This window comes from Vipera berus, assembly GCF_964194415.1.
Source record: "Vipera berus genome assembly, chromosome: 3".
NCBI classification, from domain to species: Eukaryota; Metazoa; Chordata; class Lepidosauria; order Squamata; family Viperidae; genus Vipera; species Vipera berus.
The window spans coordinates 215,405,781-215,421,875 of record NC_138204.1 but is presented as its reverse complement, the minus strand read 5'-3'; positions in this window follow the sequence as shown (position 1 = coordinate 215,421,875).

The window sequence follows — 16,095 nt, the reverse complement described above, 5'->3', positions numbered from 1 at the left end:
GATAATTTTATATTGCCTCCTAAAAAAAAGATCTGCAGGAAAACAGCCACAATCAGAGAGAAGAATCCATTTGGGGGAACCTCAAGAAGATCTCAAAGAACTTAGGCCATTAAAAACAATGATTGTGGAGCCAAAGTTGACAAGTTGTTTGATTGGTGCCTTCTCTTAGACCCCATAGGAGAATTATTTTAATTGGCCACAAGGTCACCTGGCTCAGAACTAGTCCCAGGCTGACATAGTCCTTTTGAAAGAGGTCGATCTCTTTCAAATGCGGAGGATGAGATGAGAAGCAAGGATTCCTGCCCACCAGGGTTCACTTAGACCAGAGGTCTTCAAACTTGGCCCTTTTATGACTTGTGGAGTGTGCCTGGCTGAGGAATTCTGGGAGTTGAAGTCCACAAGTCATAAAAGGGCCAAGTTTGAAGACCCCTGACTTAGACAAAGACTCACCTGTAAAGAAAGGCAACCTTTTTCACAAAGGTCTGTTGAGACTCCAGCAAAGAATATAAGAGAGGAGATCTGTCCAGACTCTCTGTTGCTAGCAGGAACACTACTCGAGAGCAGGCCAGATGTTCAGGCGGGCCACATGCTGCTAGCAGCAAGTTGAGGTAGGTCGTTATCAAGGGCTGGTGCCACTTCAGGAGCTCTGAAGTAGGGATTCAATGTAGGACAGGTGCTCTAGACCTCTTTTCACACAGGACTGTAGTGATTTCAGATGTGATGATAACTTTTGGGGGACCACAGAACTACAGCTGTTTTTCCAATGCCATTGATTGCAATAGAAGTGTTAAAGACAGTTGACCAAGTTCTTCTTCATCTCCAGTGATAATGGAGCAGGACCATGATAGTCATTCTTGCAACATCTGGATAGGACAATGGAGGCACTGTCTCACCTCTGCAGCTTTTAGAGGAATTGGATAGTAGTGTAGCTTGTTCTATGGAGGGCTTTGTTGCTCCATTGATGGGTGGAAGTAATAGGCCGGGTAGGAGATGGGTTCCACTTATGGGGGAACCAGCACTAGGCTTGGTCTTGAAGGAGATCCCCACATCACTGCAGGCTGATTTCACTGGATTGCAAGGCACAGGCAAACAGAGTTCTGGCTTCCATCTTTGTTTTTTGCCGATGTTGGATGGCAAACTCCAGTAGGGTGGCTGTACATGATGCTGAGGAAGAGAACCTCAATCGGGAACTGATGGTGCTGCAAGGTCATGGGTAGGAGCTGCTGGAGGAGAATGATTGGATGCTGGATGGTCCAATGGTGGAAGGACCCATGTGGTGAGTTGGAGGTGCTTCTTTGTGGCTTCTGAGGAGCGACCTGGGAAGTGGAGAGCAGAGCAGTGTAAAGAGCTCCTTTTTTAGCATCCCTGTCTTCCAGAGATGCTTGATAGCTCATAATCCAGCAGATCAGAGGCACAAGACCATTTGGGAAACAAGATACGCATCTCTCAGCTCTGAAGTTTGAGGATCTGCAAGGAAAGTCCTAATGCCTTCTTTTTGTCATCTTGCGCATAATTCCTGAATTCAATATTTTCCCTCATATACCTTCAATAAACACATCAACTCTGAGGTAAGATACATCAAATTCACAGGGGAAGATGCTAAGGAAAATAGTCTGGCCTTCCTGGACTTTGCAGTACACATTAAGGAAAACAGAAGCCTCAACACTGAAGTTTACAGAAAAACCCCATGCACAGGTCAATATTTACATTTCGATTCTCACCACCCACCGGAGCACAAAATGGGAGTTATCAGAAGAACCCAATACCATCAAGTGGAAGGCCTGCCTACCCAGAAAAGATAGGAAGGAAAAAGAACTAAAACACATGGGGCTATTCCAAGTGGGTCTTCATCAAATCCCCCCACCTCCAAAAATACCCAAAACCCCAGCAGGATCTTCTGCATAACAAACAAGGAAGCAATCAATAAACAAAGCAAGATTATCATTCCATACATTGCAGGAATATCGGAAAAACACAGGAGGATTTTCAGCCAACACAACATACATGCACGCTTCAAACCCATGAATACACTAAGACAGAAGCTTGCCCACCCCAGGGATAAAACACTCAGACATAAACCAAGCAACATGGTACAGTATATGCCATACAATGCAGTGAGCCATGGGCAGTTCTGTATGTTGGGAAAACGAAACAACCGCTTCATAAATGCCTGGCACAACATAGGAGAACAAACCCCTCAGGAGAAGAGTCAGCAGTCCATCGGCATTAAAAAGACAAAGGCCACTCTTTCGAAGACTCTGTCCACATTTTGGACAGAGAGGACCGCTGGTTTGAAAGAGGGGTCAAAGAGCCCATTTATGTCAAAATTGAGCAGCCCTCTCTCAACAGAGGGGGAGGGATACGACACCATCTGTCTCCAGTCTACCACACAGTCCTTTCAGCAGTTCCAAGAAGGCTCGACACACATTTGGTCAGGAGACCCAGAGGACACAGATAAATCTCCAAGTGGTCTCAATGACTCTCTAAAAGAATGCAAATGACCAGCTGTCTGCAAGGAGTATAAATCCTTCCAAACAGGGGACCCCGTACACACAGATAAGGCACCAGGTAGCATTAATGACATTCTAAAACAGACATGTCAAACACAAGGCCTGGGGGCCGGATCCAGCCCGCGAAGTGGTTTCATGTGGTCCACGAAGCCATCCTGGAAACAGTGAGGGAACGGCCCCCACTGCCTTGGCCCTGGCCCAGAGACCCTCCTTCTGCCAGAGATCCTCAGATCTGTCCCACTCCTGCCCAGGCCCCCATAGGCAACCTTGATGCGAATGATGTAGAGGTGGCCATGCCCACCCTGTAGGCCATACACACTCTAGCCACGCCCACCCAGTAGGCCACGTCCACCCAGGCCATACCCACCCAGCCCCTTGAGGGCAACCACAATGCTGATGCGGCCCTCCATGAAATTGAGTTTGACACCCCTGCTCTAAAAGAAGGGAAATGACCAGCTGTCTGCAAGGAGTATAAATCTTTCCATTCCCCACTATCCAGTCAGACCTGAAGAAGCTTCTTAGATGAGAAGTGAAACATCTTCAAAGGAAAACAAAAAAATCCAGTCACCTCACAAAAAAGCACTTTTGGGTTCCAAGAGATTTCTAATCAACGTAGCTGACAACTTTGTCATCCAAAAGGTAGAGGAGGGAGCTAGAAGAAAAGCTATACTAGACCTAATTCTTACTAATAGAGGAGACGTGATATAATAACAATAATAATATCCCTGACAGGGCTCAGCATAATCCCCGATCCATGTATTCCAGTTCCAAATTTTGTCACTTACTAAACTTCTAATGGGGTGGATGATGTACAGTAACTGGGAGGAGAATAGCTTAGTCCATCTAGAAAGAGTGCAGAGAAGAGCAACAAGGATGATCAGGGGACTGGAGGCTAAAACATATAGGGAACGGTTGCTGGAATTGGATATGTCTAGTTTAATGAAGAGAAGGACAAGGGGTGACAGGATAGCAGTCTTGCAATATCTCAAGGGATGCCCCAGAGAAGAGGGAGTCAAGCTATTCTCCAGAGCGCCTGAAGGCAGAAGAAGCAACGGATGGAAACTGGTCAAGGAGAGAAGCAACCTAGAACTAAGGAGAAACTTCCTGACAGTTAGAACAATTAACCAGTGGAACCACCTGCCTCCAGAAGCTGTGAATGCTCCAACACTGGAGGTTTTTAAGAAGAGACTGGACAGCCATTTGCCTGAAATGGTATAGGGTTTCCTGCCTGAGCTGGGGGTTGGACTAGATGACCTCCAAGGTCCCTTCCAACTTTATTATTGTTGTTGTTGTTGTTGTTGTTGTTGTTGTTGTTATTGTTATTATTATTATTATTATTATTATTATTATTATTATTATTATTATTATTATTATTATTATTATTATTATTATCTCCCTGCTGGGCTTCAAAGGTTACAACCAACACCTGGAACCAGAACCGGAAGCAAACTGACAATGAATGCAGCTGGTGGAGCAGTGGTGTAATATGCACTGCCCTAAAAACAGACATAAATGTCCATTTCACTGCTTTCTGTACCCACTGACAATTATCTAGGTGTCCCAGCATCCAATCTATGTGCCGAAGGGTGGGCCTCTGCCTTCCCATTGGACTTGACAGTGTTGGGTGAAGCAGGGAATGGGCTCTGATGCTGGGGAGGCAATGTGCTTGTCCCACCACAGCCACCCATTGTGTCCTGCCTGACCCTGCTCTGTATCCAGCTCCTCCCCACAACACTGGAGCATCCCAGAGGATCTGGGTGAAGAGCTGGGGCAGGCAGGATACAATTTGCAGTGGTGGCTATGGCAGTGCTGTGCTCCCCTGCACCAGAGGCCACTGCCTGCCCCACCTGGCACTGCCGAGTCCAATGGGAAGGCAGCGGCTCTCCCTTCAGTATGCAGATCGGCTGCCAGGATGCGCGGCTAGTTGTCCTGGGCTGTGAATTGGCCGGGGCAAATGTTCCTTGGCAAAATTTCCTGGGTAGGGTAAGAGCACCAATGGACTAGTGGCAGTGGAGGAGCACTGGCAGAAGACCCCCCTTTCTCTCTCTCTCCCCTCCCTCTCCCTTTCTCCAATCTTCTGCTCACCTGGCCAGCTGGCCTCACGCTGTTCTCCAACAAGCTGACACACATTCTTATTGGGCTGGGTCTCCTGCCCTTGGTCTGCCAGTCCTACTCCCCCACTCAGTGTGTGTGTGTGTGTGTGTGTGAGAGAGAGAGAGAGAGAGAGAGAGAGAGAGAAAGGGGAGAGAGAGAGAGAGAGAGAGAGAGAGAAAGGGGAGAGAGAGAGAGAGAGAGAGAGAGAGAGAGAGAGAGAGAGAGAGAGAGAGAGAGAGAAAGGGGGGGAGGAGAGAGCTGCTGCTTTCTGCTTTTTGCTGCTTCCTGTGGAGACGCAGCAAAGGCAGGAGCCCCGCCCAATAATCTTGTCAGCTTGTCAGAGAACAGCGTAAAGCTACTCTCTTTTTTACACACACACACACAGACACATAGACACACAGACACACAGACACACACACACACACACACACAGAGAGAGAGAGAGAGAGAGAGAGAAGGGAAGCACAAGTGCCTCTGTGTGTGTGTGTGTCTCTCTCTCTCTGCAAATGGCGGAGGATGACTGGGAGCAGCATGCAGCTCCAGAGCCGTGGGTTGCCAACCTGTGTCCTAGACCCTACATGCTGTCTGAATATTCTACGTTGTCCCTTTTGAGTTGTATGGGAGGAGCCATCTTTGTTGGAATGTGAATAAATGTATCTCTTAGAGAGAATTGAGAAGAACAAAGATCTTCCTCTTTGTTCACATCGGGTCTGACCTGGAGAGAGTGGAAGATAAGATCATATCACCGCGGTTCCTACAGGAATGCCAGAGATGCAGTTTAGCCAAGGTCCTGGATCAGGCTGCAGATAACCTGGCATAGCTCCATGGCAGCCATTGAAACCAAGAAATAGATGCCACCTTGGATTCCATCCCCCAGAGAAGGCAAATTAATGTCCCCTAGGACCATAGATCTGGGGAAATCCATCACCAACCTGCCTTCAACAGCAGTACCAACTTTGATTAGAACAAAAGCGATTCTTAAAACCTTTCTTTACTAGTGTTTTTCCAATTTCTTTTGATATAAATATCATTTGGCTTTCAAGAAATTGAATTTCGACTTACTTTTTATTTATGGTCAATAGAAATACACCCTCCCTGCTTGTAAATCTGCCCAGAGACGTTGGTTACGAGATGGGCAGCAAATAAATTTCATAACAAACAAACAAATCAATAAAATTACTTTGATTACTAAAGCTGTGCAAAAAGTATTGTTATTCTTGATTAACCTACATAGTTTGAGCTGCTGAGTATCCCCAACAGACATTTCAAATTAGTTTAAGTTATAGCCAGAAGCCAACATGGCTTTGTCCAAAACAGATCATGACAAACATTTTGTTATATGGTTTTTTTTTGATAAAGTGACTAAATTATGGGTTGCCAAAATGCTGTGGACATACCGTATTTTCCGGCGTATAAGACGACTGGGTGTATAAGACGACCCCCTACATTTCCTGTTAAATTATAGGGTTTGGGCTATACTCGCCATATAAGACTACCCCTCTTCCAACGCACACCAAATAAAAATTAAAAAACATCAGATTTGATTTTAATATGGTAATTTTAATGCAAATGCTTATGACATGCAGGTGCTTAGTAGGAAAACTGTCACTTATAAACATAAGGCTGTTTGTCATCAAACATGTAAACATAAAACAGTGCAAGTGGTTTAAACTTTTCCTAATTCACTCTAAAGCTTTCCCTACGCAGAGCCTTAAGTAACACCAGCTGCCTGCAATTAGTACAGGTTCGCATCCCACCAGGCTCAAGGTTGACTCAGCTTTCCATCCATCCTTCCTCATTTCCGTAAAATGAGGACCCAGATTGTTGGGGGCAATAAGCTGACTTTGTAATAAAGCCGCTTGGGGGGGGGCGAAAGCCCTAATAAGCAGGCATATACATAGATGGCTATTGCTAAGCACATTGATTTGTGCTTTAAATTGTAAGCCACCCTGAGTCTTTGGAGAAGGGCAGGATATAAATGGGATTTTTTTAAAAAAAGACCAAATGGGAGATCCACTCCAGGTTTTCCAGCCCGCCCGCCCAGTTCCTGAGTCAAATGTGTCCTTAGAGCTAAGCAGCTGTTCTGGCTGCTGCATTCCCCACCTGCCTTTCAAGTTGGGATAGACTGCACCTGCTCTTCAACTTTAGAAGGAAAGACGCCCAGACCCCAGCCTGTAAAAAATCACAGACTGCAGCTTCTTCTCCAATTGGTCCCGCTTTCCCTGCACAGACAAAATGGGAGATCCACTCCAGGTTTTCCAGCCACCCCTGTCCCTAAAATTTCAGCACCCGGCGTATAAGACGACCCCTGACTTTTGAGAAGATTTTCATGGGTTAAAATGTCGTCTTATACACCGGAAAATACGGTAATTTACTTGGAGTTCAGTAAAGCATTTGACAAAAGAGAACACAACCTATTTCTTGACAAGCTAAAAAATATGTGGGATGGACTAGATGGGTTTGTAACTGGCTGATTAATCTTACTCAAGGTGTATCCTCAACGGAACGACATCCACATGGAGGGAAGTAAGCAGTGGGGTATTGCAAGGCCCAGTTCTCTTCAATATCTTCATTAACCATCTAGATGAGGAAATAGTATGGAAACGGATCAAATTTGTTGACTATTAAATGTGCAGGAATACCAACACCCCAGAAGACAAGCTCAGGATCCAAAAAGATCTTGACAGACTTGAACACAGGGCTCTATCTTAACAAAATGAAATGCAACATAGATAAAAAAATAAGGTTTTACACCTGGGCAAACACCCCCCAACTAAAGAGGTACAGACTTGGTGAAACTTGTCTTAATTCTAGTAACCGTGAGATGGATCTTGGATCCCTAGTGGACAATCACTTCAATATGAACCAACGGTGTGCGGCAGCCGCCACAAAAGCCAATGCAGTTCTAGGTTGCATTAACAGAAGGATAGAATCAATATCCTGTGAAGTTCTAGAACAGAGAAGAGATCTGGAAGGGAAATGGGAGATCTTCTTTCCCAACCCCCTGTTCAAGCAGGGGACCCTGGAACAGAACATGTCAAACTCGCGATGTCTCGTGAAGTCACACAACGTATCGGGGACAGTTTTGCCATTGCCGGCAATGGGGTGGACGTGGCTTCTGCGTGACGCATCCGGGCCACGGGCCAGCACTTTGATCCCCGTGCCCTAGACCATTTCAGAAAGGTAGCTATCCAGTCTTTTCATAAAAACCTCCAGTGATGGGACATTCAGAACTTCTGGAAGTAAGTCTTTCCTCTGCTTAATTGTCCTCACTGTTAGGAAGTTTCTCCTTAATTCTGGGTTCCTTCTCTCCTTGATTAGATTCCATCCATTGTTTCTTGTTTTGCCTTCTGGTGCTTTGTTTAGATCCAGAGTTTGTTTAGTGTAGTTTCAGAGTGGCTAGAGCTGCCTCTATACCCTTTGCTTTTACCCTTCCCTGCTGTCGTTATTTTTATTTTTTATTTTTTTAAATTCCATTTATATCCCGCCCTTCTCCGAAGACTCAGGGCGGCTTACAAGCTTAGCAGTAGCCTTTATTCTATGTATATGCCTGCTTATTAGGGCTTTCACACACACCCCAAGCGGCATTATTACAAAGTCAGCTTAATTGCCCCCAACAATCTGGGTCCTCATTTTACCTACCTGGGAAGGATGGAAGGCTGAGTCAACCTTGAGCCTGGTGGGACTCGAACCTGCACTAATTGCAGGCAGCTGGTGTTACTTAAGGAGGCATTAGCCCACTGCTCCACCAAGGCTCTTATTGCTGATGTTATTGCTGATGTGCAACAGGCATAATTGAGAAAAAAACAGCAAGGTGGCATAATTTTATAGGTTAAATGGAATAATTTCACATTGTGCTTTGGCTGGTAAATAAACAAAGATTAATCCCTCAGTCTGTCTTTGATCATCGCCCAAAATCAAAGGTTCATGAGCCTACCTGGGTCCTGGCACATGAATGCCACCATCAACAACACAAACAGCAAATCTTTCATCTTGCAATCTTTTCTGCAGCCTTCAAGAGAGAAGAGTGGGGAGACTTGGGAAAGAAGGGAGGGGTAGGGGGGTGATCTCATGTTCCCCACTACACAAAGGGTTATCGGTTTGATAAGATAAGGTTTATGGCCAAGATTTCTGTAGACAGCAGGCAAGAGAACACCCTGCCTGCTTAAATGGTTCCGTTCTGGCTGTTGTTCTTATGCTTGCCTTGTCCCTGCAGATCAGGAAACACTTTCCATGCACAAGAAAATCAGGTTTTCCTTCCATTCCATGCTCAGATAATTTTATGTCACCTGCTAAAAAAGGCTCTGCAGGAAAGCAGTCATAATTAGAGAGAACCTCATAGGTGGTCAATTGGTGCTTTCTCCCTGACTCGTAGGAGAATACTTTTGATCATCTACAAATCTGATCAATTTCTGTGCTATTCCCTCATCTAGATGGTTAATGAAGATATTGAAGAGTCCTGGGCCTAGAACACAACCTTGTAGGACAGGGGTCTTCAAACCTGGCCCTTTTATGACTTGTGGACTTCAGCTCCCAGAATTCCTCAGCCAGCTGAGGACAATCAACCAGTGGAACAGCTTGCCACCAGAAATCGTGGGCGCTCCATCACTGGAAGTTTTTAAGAAGAAGCTAGACAATCACCTGTCTGAGATGGTATAGGTCAGGGGTAGGCAACCTCGGCTCTTTTAGCTGACTCAGGAATTCTTACCTTCTATTCTATTCTATTCTTTTCTATTCTATTCTATTCTATTCTATTCTATTCTATTCTATTCTATTCTATTCTATTCTATTCTATTCTATTCTATTCTATTCTATTCTATTCTATTCTATTCTATTCTATTCTATTCTATTCTATTCTATTCTATTCCATTCCCTTCCCTTCCCTTCCCTTCTTCATTCTATTCTATTCCATTCCATTCCATTCCATTCCATTCCATTCCATTCCATTCCATTCCATTCCATTCCATTCCATTCTATTCTATTCTATTCTATTCTATTCTATTCTATTCTATTCTATTCTATTCTATTCTATTCTATTCTATTCTATTCTATTCTATTCTATCTTAGATAAGATGGGCAGCCAAAAAGTTTTATAAATAAATGCATAATAAAATCCTCAACCGAGACCAAAGGTTCATGAGCCTACCTGGGTCCTTGCACATGAATGCCACCAACACCAATACAAATAGCGAAGTTTTCATTTTGCAATCTCTTCTGCAGCCTTCGAAGTGCAGTCCAGGATGGAAGAAGGCAGTTCTACATATATATACACCACTGCCCCACCTTGTGGGGGCTGGAGATCCAGGTTCAAGAGAGAAGAGTGAGGAGACCTGGGAAATAAGGGAGGGGTAGGGGGTGTGATCTCGTTTTCCCCACTGCAGAAAGAAAAATTGGTTTCATAAGCTGAGGTTTATGGCCACGATTTCAGTAGATAGCAGGCAAGAGAACACCCTGCTTAAATAGTTGCATTCTGGGTGTTCTTTCTATGCCTGCCATCTTTCTTTTCTTTGAACAACACTGGAACAGCCACTCGAGATTTCACCGGTTGGATAAACTCTCCGGCTAAGTTCTTATCAATGTACGCCCTGAGTTCTTTCAGTTCACGAGGGTCACTGAATGCAGTTTAAGAAAATAATAAATTTATCTGTAAGGTGGAGTACAACCCCCCCCACACACACCTTCCGCCTTCTACTACTCTGCAATTGAAGTTTCCAAAAAAAAAAGGAAAATGGACACATCCACTACACTTGAATTTAAATGCAGAAATTTATTCAGTTGCCAAACTAAAGAAAGAGCAGAACAAGGCTTGTAGTCTTGGGGAGGGGGGGGGACAGGGAGAGAGAGTGAGGTGCGAAAGAAAGCAGAGGGGTTGAATTATGGACCGTAAAGGCCACAAGTCTAAATCTGCAAGGATGGTCCTTGATGAAGGATAGCAAAACTCCGAAGGATATTTCAAATATTGCAATAGTCAGTGGTGCAGCATTCAAAATCCAGGAGGCTGCTCCCTTCATAGCATAATGGAGAACAGCCTTTCTTCATCGCCCGTCCTGGAAAGGAAACATAAAGCAAAACATTTACACGGCCAAAGAGTTGATCTGTGGTTGTTTCTGAACAAAACGGTAAACCCGCACTGGAAACACAGTCATGCATTCCCACACCTTCCTCCTCCACTGACTACTCGGGAGTAAAATAGGAAGCAAGCATTCTGGGGAAGGTCCTCAACGCTTGGATGTTTCATGGCTTAATCAGCAAGGTCCAAACTTGGTCACGTCCTTAGGAAACCCCCAACTCTCCCAGCCTTTTCCTCCTGCCCCTTTTCTGTAAAGAATGTGTCCCTCCCAAATTGGGGTGCTCCTGGGATGGACGGGGGTCTGCATTCTAAGCCCCCCCTTTCCTGGTATCCCTTAGGCTGTCAGGCCATGATCTCAGGGGAACACAGACAGGCCCTAGATAATGTCCAATTCTCAGCTGCATTTGGGAGTTTCCACACAAGAAGAAAAACTGTCAAGAAGGATAGAAACTTTGCTTACTCGTTAGACCGTGCAGAGTATAACAGAATTTATCTCCTCGCTGACATAATATTCTGTGTTTACAATCACCTGCATAACATCGGTAACATTTCAGACCGGCGACTGGATGAAAGAAATAAAAGAGAGGATTCTTACTATGATATTTCTTTGATTTTCGCTTATTATCTGTTAGATATTAGATTATAGGAGAATAAGGTTGGCTGTGAAAATTTTATTAGAAAGATAATAAAATGGTCTGCCAACCAGTCCCACCTTAGCCAAGAAAGGCATCTGGGTGGCTCTGGCCAGTCACTCTTTCTTAGCCCAACCACTTCACTGGGTCGTTCTTCAGGGAAAAATGGTATTTGACACAGAAAAGTGTATTAAGATTGTTTACCATCCTGGGTTATTTATAAAAATAATGAAGGTGAGATTTAAAGAAAACATCTTTTCTTGAACAGGCCATGAATGGTCAGCAGGGAAGAACTTGAGAGGCTGGTCTCCGTTTGGAAGCTAAGAAGGGTTGGGGCTGGTTAATCAATAATAATAATAATAATAATAATAATAATAATAATAATAATAATAATAATAATAATAATAATAATAATAATAATAATAATATAAAGTTGGAAGGGACCTTGGAGGTCATCTAGTCCAACCCCCTGCTCAGGCAGGAAACCCTATACCATTTCAGACCAATGGCTGTCCAGTCTCTTCTTAAAAACTTCCAGTGTCGGAGCATTCACAGCTTCTGGAGACAGGCTGTTCCACTGGTTAGTTGTTCCAACTGTCAGGAAGTTTCTCCTTAGTTCTAGGTTGCTTCTCTCCTTGACTAGTTTCCATCCGTTGCTTCTTGTCCTGCTTTCAGGTGCTTTGCAGAATAGCTTGACTCCCTCTTCTTTGGGGCAGCCCCTGAGATATTGGAACACTGCTATCATGTCACCCCTCACCCTTCTCTTCATTAAACTACACATACCCAATTCCAGCAACCGTTCCCTATATGTTTTAGCCTCCAGCCCCCTAATCATCTTGGTTGCTCTTCTCTGTACCCTTTCTAGAGTCTTGACATCTTTTTTACATCGTGGTGACCAAAACTGGATGCCGTATTCCAGGTGTGGCCTCACCAAAGCATTGTGGTATTAGTACTTCACTTGATCTTGATTCTATCCCTCTGTTAATGCAGCCTAGGAGGGGAGACCTCCCTAGGTTGTAGGCTAGGCTGTGGAGTCTGAGAAATTGCAGCAGTGTTGACCGATCTCAGGTGGATGTGAAGGAAAATCCGTGCTTGACATGAAGGAGGCAGCTCTGCTCCCCTTTGGTTGCACCATCGAAAACGCAGAATGTCAGCAAAGCCGGAGGGAGGCGGGGGGGGGGGGGCAAAGAGAAGGAAACATTTTTCCTCTCACTCCAAAGAGTATTTCCATGGCAGAATTCACTACGCAAAGAACCTCTACTTTCAGAGGCAGTCTACCCCAGAATAACAGCTGGGCCAACCGCTGTCTCAGCTATGGGCTTCTCTCCCAATGGAGACCCCCTCTTTCCTTTTAAAGGCTACCAGGGACCCTCCCTATGCAGAGCAGAACAGGGAGAATGTCCCACTGCCAGAATGGAGCACAACTCCTTCAAATACCACACTTTGCTCCAATCCCTCAGTCTGTCTTTGATCATTGCCCAAAATCAAAGGTTCATGAGCCTACCTAGGTCCTCGCACATGAATGCCACCACCAACATCACAAACAGCAAAGCTTTCATCTTGCAATCTTTTCTGCAGCCTTCAAAGTGCAGTCCAGGATGGGAGAAGGCAGTTGTGTGTATATATATATACATACACACACACCTCCGCCCCACCTTGTGGTGGCTGGAGATCCAGATTCAAGAGAGAAGAGTGGGGAGACTTGGGAAAGAAGGGAGGGGTAGGGGGGTGATCTCATGTTCCCCACTACACAAAGGGTTATCGGTTTGATAAGATAAGGTTTATGGCCAAGATTTCAGTAGACAGCAGGCAAGAGAACACCCTGCCTGCTTAAATGGTTCCGTTCTGGCTGTTGTTCTTATGCTTGCCTTGTCCCTGCAGATCAGGAAACACTTTCCATGCACAAGAGAATCAGGTTTTCCTTCCATTCCATGCTCAGATAATTTTATGTCACCTGCTAAAAAAGGCTCTGCAGGAAAGCAGTCATAATTAGAGAGAACCTGACAGGTGGTCGATTGGTGCTTTCTCCCTGACTCGTAGGAGAATACTTTTGATCATCTACAAATCTGATCAATTTCTGTGCTATTTATTTTAATTTAATTCCATTTATGTCCCGCCCTTCTCCGAAGACTCAGGGCGGCTTACAAGCTTAGCAATAGCCTTCATTCTATGTATATGCCTGCTTATTAGGGCTTTCACACACACCCCCAAGCGGCATTATTACAAAGTCAGCTTATTGCCCCCAACAATCTGGGTCCTCATTTTACCTACCTCGGAAGGATGGAAGGCTGAGTCAACCTTGAGCCTGGTGGGATGCGAACCTGCACTAATTGCAGGCAGCTGGTGTTACTTAAGGAGGCATTAGCCCACTGCTCCACCAAGGCTATTCCCTCATCTAGATGGTTAATGAAGATATTGAAGAGTCCTGGGCCTAGAACACAACCTTGTAGGACAGGGGTCTTCAAACTTGGCCCTTTTATGACTTGTGGACTTCATCTCCCAGAATTCCTCAGCCAGCAATGCTGGCTGAGGAATTCTGGGAGCTGAAGTCCACAAGTCATAAAAGGGCCAAGTTTGAAGACCCCTGTTGTAGGAGCACACTGCTTCCTTCCCTCCATGTGGATGTAGTTCCATTGAGGACTACATGTTGAGTACGGTTTGTCAGCCAGTTACAACCCATCTGGTGGTGCTGCTGTCTACCCCACATTTTTTTTAAGTTTACCAAGAAGTAGCTTGTGTTCTCTTTTGTCAAATGCTTTACCGAAACCCAAGTATACTATGTCCACAGCATTTCGCTGATCCACTAATTTAGTCACTTTATCAAAAAACGAAATAGGAAAATGTTTGGCATGATCTGTTTTGGAGAATGCCATGTTGGCTTCTGGTTATAACTTAATTTGAAATGTCTCTTGGGGATATGCAGCAGCTCAAACTATGTACAGTAACGTGAACCAAGAAAAAATAATAATAATGTTGGGGCTGCTTTAGTAATCAAAGTAATTTTACTGACCTCTTTGTCTATTATGAAATGTATTTGCTGCCCATCGCAAATCCAACATCTCTGGGCAGATTTACAAGACAGGCAGGGTATATTTCTATTGAGAATAAATTTTAAGTAAGTTGAAATTCTATTTCTTGACCAAAACTACCAAATACCTTGAAAGCCAAATGAAGTTTATTTCAAAAGAGATTAGAAAAACAGCAGTAAAGAAAGGTTTTTAAGAATTGTTTTTGTACCAGTCAAAGTTGGTAAACCATCCGTGCTGTTGAAGCCACTACCAGACTGGTGACGGAGTGCCCCAGATTTCTGGTTTGGGGCGGGCATTAATTTGCTTTCTCTGGGAGAGGAATCTGAGGTAGCAGGCAGTTCATGATTTCAATGAGAGACATGGAGCTGTTCCAGTGTCATGGTTCCAATAGGTGAGACCAGTAGAAATAAGAACTCTGAGGCAATTGCTTTTCTCAAAGAGCAATTTTAATGGCGAGATAATATAGCACGAAGATAGGTGTCAAAGCTGCTAACATCAGATGTTCTTGCTCTGACAACATGTGGAGAGGTAGCTTTGCTTCCTTAAAACTTGTGTGTTACTTTTAGAGTTAGAATTAGTTGATGCTGGGGGAGGGAAAGTAGGAAGAATGTCTCTCAAGGCTGTTTTGAAATAAGAGAAGAGAAGGATTTGGTGGGTTCTTTAACAGGAGGGTAAAGCTTACAATTCAAACTAATTGGAGAATGTGATTTATGACGGTTGAACTGTGTGCTTAGGGGAGGGGAAATCCAGATTTCGGCTTGACCATGTACATGCCGAAGCTATGCTCTTTTGAATAAAGACTCCTTAAGGTAAACAATGCATCGAGGTTCTTTGAAGAATTGCATCTGTTGGAACCATGACAGTAGGTGAAACCAGGTCTAGAAGTCTCCCCCCATGAAAAAAAAAATGTTGCAAAGTAAAAATTAAACTTCCCACCCACTAAATATGTAATGAGTCACATTCTCCAATTAACACCTTTGGCGGGCTCTCTAATGGTAGTTCTAGCCCGCCAAACACTTGAGCAATTTGACCTTGGTTCCCACAAAAAAGTTATTGTTATGACTGAACTAGAAGAATGCTTCTCCCCTCCCCCTTAGTGGTCGCACTAACCAACACACAATCTCATCACCCCATCTTTCTTTTCTTTGAACAACACTGGAACAGCCACTCGAGATTTCACCGGTTGGATAAACTCTCTGGCTAAGGTCTTGTCAATGTACGCCCTGAGTTCATTCAGGTCACGAGGGTCATTGAATGCAGTTTAAGAAAATAATAATATAAATTTATCTCTAAGATGGATTACAAAAGAAAACCAAAACACTTTCAGCCTTCTACTATTCTGGAATTGAACTTTCAAAAAAGGAAAATGGACACGTCATATCAAACACATCCACTACGTTTGAATTTAAATGCAGAAATTTATTCGGTTGCCAAACTAAAGAAAGAGCAGAACAACGCTTGTAGACCAGAGGGAAAGGGAGGGAGGGTGAGGTGTGAAAGAAAGCAGCGGGGTTGAATTATGGACTAAAAAGGCCTTAAATCTGCAAGGATAGTCCATGAGGGTTGACAGCAAAACTCAGAAGGATATTTTATTAAGCCTGGTTGCAAAAGTCAGTTTGGCAACATTCAAGCAACTTTCCGTAGGCCTCTCCAGGACACCATTTAGCACATCCTTTGTCCTTTTGGAATCCTGCAAAGGAAACATAAAGCCAAACATTTACAGTACCAAAGAACGGATGTGCGGTTATTTCTGAACAAAA